We start from the raw sequence: 5118 nt of genomic DNA, 5'->3' as shown, positions 1-5118 counted from the left end.
AAACTGTGTACGTATGTATATAGAGCTAGGTGGGGATTAGAAAACGAAGGGCTGATGTAATCAAACACTAATGATTTTGAGTATTTGAGAAGGCCATAAGTGTTCACAAGTTGTTTTGGTACTTAATCGTCCCTCCTGTTAAATACGTGTGCCCCTTTTTTGGTCCACATTTGACTTTTGTTTGTTGGATTGAAGAGCCATCCACTATTAAAGCTCTCATTCGTCTGTAAGTCCTTATGATGTGATCAAGTCAGGTCTCCGCTTCTTATTTGGATGACCGAGTACTATGGGAACTATCGCTGAATTCGCTGACTGCTTTATTCTGTACCACATTTTTCAAAGATACTTACCTGAAGGACATAACCAAGATGGTTTTGATTAGCTTGTTTTCCTTTTAAACACACAAGCTTGTTTCCCCAAAAGACTCTAAAGATCTATACACGGAATGGGAAGTGTACTTAGTTTTTTGCTCTATTTGGCATCAGTGCCTTGTCATCAGTGCAGTCATCGGGGGGACCATATTCGTGCAGTTATATCTGTGTGTTCCGTGTTGCTGTCATGTGGCTGTCCTGCAAAAGGTCAGCTGAAGGGCCATTGCACCAAAAGCAGAACGACTTTCCCAGGCACTGATCAGTGATAATTCTGCTGCGAGCAGAGGCAAGGAAACCATGTAGTTCACGCTCTGAAAATTTGTGTATAGTGCTGTTGCAGATTTGAGGGCTTAAGAGAAAACCAGATTCTTAATGTAGAAAAACTAGGATTTTCTACTGAGAAATTCTGTCTGTCATGATATCACTCATGCAGGTTTACCAAATTTCAGAACGTTGCATTTATGAGGAGGAACTGTTTATTTTTAACTCTAAAGTTACTTGGAAAACTTTTTTCATTGCATGTGGTAGGGAGGCAAAAATAACAGCTGATTTCTGTTAATATCTGCTTTTTGCTATGATTGTGATTTGTGTTTATTTTTATTATGCCCAAGAGAGATGTACTCTATTCCTGTGGTGTTGCTGTCTTTAAAGAAACTAAAAATACACCATGCCTGTGCTCCATCTGACATGATTTCTATTCCTTGCTCTCCAGAGATGGAGATTTTGCCTTCAGGAGAGTATTTTGATGTCTGTGTTCATACCTATTTGCTGTTACGTGCACAGTTGAATTTTCTGTGTTTTGTGGGGGTTTCTGTGTGAAACAGTGGTTTGCATTTGCTGATGCTAATGGAGGATCATCGGCATCACTGTGTTTGTCTCAGAATCACTTGTGGTCAGTGTCAGCTAATGGGCACCAGAAGGTGCTAATAAGCTCCGCAATTAGCAGTTGTGATTTGTCTCTGTAAGAATCTTAACCTAAATTAAAACAATTAAAAGATACTTTATATCAAATTCAATAGCATTCTTCATCAGTGGTTGCCACGATCTAGTTACATATTGTATGACTTTGTTTTGCAGGATCCATTTCTTGAAAATATGGAATGTCTTTCTCAGGCTCGAGTAGTTTTCCTTCCAGCTATTATGGTTGAAGTTACTAGATGTTTTTAGCGTGTAAGTAAAGTAATGTTGATTTTTCCATTGAATTTTTGATAAATGTGTTTGTTTTCTCTCTGTAAAACACTTTTTTACTCCAACTTTCTGTCCATGAGTGTTGTATGACTAATAGCGAGGCTATTGAATAGGTCAGTGTACAAATTCCAGAGTTAGATTTACAGATACATCAGTTGACGATAGTGACTTACTTGAAAATTAAGTTCCATTCCCTCTTGTATCTGTCTGGTATCTTGTGTCCATCTTGTAATTCTAGCCATTTATAGACATAGTATCTTAAAGATACAGATGTATCTTAAAGGGAGATGTATTAGAAGGATTAGGTTTTCAATGATCTGAATTTCAGACTTCTCACGTATAGTAGGGGGTCCTTGGTCAGTGAGCTATTGAGGGAAGGTCCCAATCAGATAGGAAAAGGAGGGAAATCGTGCTGAATTTGTTAGGAACTTAAATAGCAGTCTCCTTCCTATAAATGGGAAAAACAGGAAGAGAAACCTTGTATGAACCCTTTTCCCTCTAAGACAGAGGCACATGTTGTGTGTCTATTATCCTGCTGAATATAGGAGGCACAGATTTCTAGGATTATACCACAGAGTATTTCTCAGTAGATAGAAGCTAGCAGACGAGGCAGCTGGATAGAATTTGAGGATAAGAGGGTCATGCAGTGTGCATGAACTGTCAGATGCCTTGATATCTTTAATGACCGTATTTATCTGATCGGTAATTTAAAGCAGCATCTAGTGTTTAGAGTTATGGCACAGTCACAAGGTACATTTAATTATGCAAAAATCTGTTTTTTCAGCTCTTGACATCTGCACACTCTTAGTCATTAGACTAATGGTGGTGTGCTAATGCTACCAAGAAAAAAATACTTTTCTTGTGCTCTGGCAATAAAAAGGAAAAAGAAGAGTGCTATACTTTGCAGTTAATGAAAGAGACAGGTCCATGTCAAGAACATAGTAACTAAATTAAGCAGAGTTAGTCATTTTTATAATGAACATTATCTTTTTGTTGTTAAACTTCAGCTTTTTTTTTCTTTTTTTCATTATACTGAGGAATAATGAATGAAACTGCGAAGAAAACAATGTTCTTACTATGAAGCTAGTTTTCTGCCTCCTCCCCCTCCCTTTAAGAAACTGCCTTCCTAATAGGAGAAAGTAAATTTCACATAGTAACACAAGCAAAGTTGCTTGTCTGAAAGTTTTGCTCTTAGCTGCAAGTCCTAAGGCTATGTTTTAACAGCTACAGATAAAAATCTTGTTGTTTTCCATGCCTTCCTCTTTTCTGATTGTCAATATTACAGCGTGCAAAAAGGGCAGAAGGAGTGCAACTCTTTTCGTTCCTTTGAGTTCCGTCTTTACTCCCTGTGCCCCATTTTTCACAGGGACAGATTGATGAAGAAGATACGGCAGAAAAAATACGTCCAGGTAAGGATCTTTTTTGTTTTTAGTGATAGTAGCTGGTACAGCATTATAAACATGGCCTCTTTCTGACTGTAACAGATATACTGCCATTATGGAATGATGCTTTACTGATCTTTAAAATTCTGCTCGCCTAATTGAACTTGTCTTGAGAACATGCTATTGCTTTCTGGAAAAATAACTTACACTGGAACATAAAATGGCTTATTGTTGTTTGCATCACAGAACACTTAGCGTCTTTATTTCTTTAAAACCATCTTTAGTTGTTTCCTTTGCTGATGATACCTATCAAGCAAAGTGTTTGTTTTTCTGTTTGCATGCATTAGGGCTGCCTGGCTTTTAAGGACAGAGTAGTTCCTTCAGTAGAATGCTTCCTGCAAAACCCATAGTAACTCTTATCGTCAGGAAAGATGACAGGAAAGATTTAGAAACAACCCAAGAAAGAGTAAAAAAATTTTTGGACAGTAATGGGTTCTGTTGATGTAACTGTAAGAGAAATAACTGTACTTAGCAATAGGGCTTACCATTAATTTATACCTGTTACTGTCCAATACCTGTTGCTAGGAGGCTTTATACATAACTTTTATTTAAATAAATATAAGTGATTTCAGATACGAGGATAAATGTTGTGGTTTTTATTTTGCTCAAACAAGGTTTGTATGTTTTAACAGAAGTTATGGCATAATGTGATACTGAATGTATTTTGGGCTCTGATCTTGTATGTATGAGATAGTATATTTTACTCTGAGATTTTATCTTTATAAGGCACAATGAACATACATCATAGCCTGGGAATAATAAAAAATAGAGATTAAGGAATGAAAAAACAGTAATATGTAACTCGAATTTCTAACCAAAAACTTTTAACAGAGGGCAAAATTTGTGCCAATATTTAACGTATGCTGGAAAATTCATCTGGTTAAAACCTGTCGTGGTTTAATCTCAGTCAGCAATTAAGCTGACTTAATTAAAGGAAATTAACTCTATCCCTGCCGAAACCAGGACAATACCTCAGAATGAAATGTGAAACAGGACAGCTTTTGCTTTTATAGGTTTTTACATATATATTTGATTGAACAAAAAAACCTCTTTGTTTTTAAAAAATGTAACTGATTTCAGCAGAAAGAAAAGAATTGATTAATATTTAGGTGATTATTCTTCAGAAGTATCACCCTCATACTTTTTCCTTTTTTACAGTGTTTCCAGTGAGATCACAAAATTTCATTTATTGCTGTTAGAAGAGCAACCAAGCTCCTCCCTCCGTTCCTCCCCCAGGCATCCCAATACAAAAGAAAACTTTCTGCATGGGAGCTAGCTAGGTACATAGGATGTTCTTTTGAACAGAATGGTGAAGGTGAGAAAATGCAGACTTTCTGCCTCTTTGAAGATACAAGCTAGCCGAAATTAGCTTAAGAAATCAGTGTGAAGGTTTTTTGTTTTGAAAGGGATGTTGTAAGTATTTTGGTTTTGCTAAATATTTGTATACTGTGAGAAATTTCAATTGCTGATTTTCTTAATTTAGATCTATGTATGTTTGATCAAAATATTCAAGAATATATGTTTACATATGTGTATATATATGTAAAAAATATGTGCACACATGCTTTTAGGTGTGGTTTTATTTTAGGTACAGGTAGCATGTACATAAGAAAATGTGCCTTTAATGTAGAATTACTATATTGCTGTAAACATGCAGCTCTTCCTTTAGTTTACATGTGGCAGTGTAACATTTTACTAAACATTAAAATATTTCTCATATTAATTACTGACTACTTTTTGTCTTGTTGGTTTGTTATATTGGCTTATGCACAGTAGTCCTCAAACTGGCTTCAGTACTACCTAATCTGAGCTGTACTTATCTTGAGATAGTGGAATTTCTTTACCTATGCAAATCTGGAATGTTTTTCTCACAAAACTGCTGGTGAGGGATTTTTTTCAGGATGTTTAAGTAACGCACAGTCTAGCCTATTGCATACATTTCTGATTTTGGAGGCAATGAGTGAATAGATTTTATTATATTATATTGATATTGTGAATAGCTTTTTATATTACATCTGGTTTAAGAAAAAAACACTGGCAGATATTTATCCAAACACAAAGTTTTTGTTGGCGGGGGCGGGAGGGAGTGGGGGACAAAGTGCTAGGTGGAAGAAATG

General features: G+C 36.0%; 1 long non-coding RNA gene across 1 annotated transcript; it reads left to right on the top strand.

The window, feature by feature from the left end:
• The first annotated feature begins 1452 nt into the window (after window positions 1-1452).
• LOC143157548 (uncharacterized) lies at window positions 1453-4716 on the top strand. The gene is made up of 3 exons (XR_012994820.1): window positions 1453-1541; window positions 2845-2968; window positions 4160-4716. It is a non-coding gene; the product is annotated as an uncharacterized LOC143157548 (long non-coding RNA).
• Window positions 4717-5118: the final 402 nt, after the last annotated feature.

The sequence above is a fragment of the Aptenodytes patagonicus genome, chromosome 2, assembly GCF_965638725.1.
Source record: "Aptenodytes patagonicus chromosome 2, bAptPat1.pri.cur, whole genome shotgun sequence".
NCBI classification, from domain to species: domain Eukaryota; kingdom Metazoa; phylum Chordata; class Aves; order Sphenisciformes; family Spheniscidae; genus Aptenodytes; species Aptenodytes patagonicus.
Note: the sequence above shows the minus strand (reverse complement) of the source record. Positions and strands in the feature narration are given on the sequence as shown.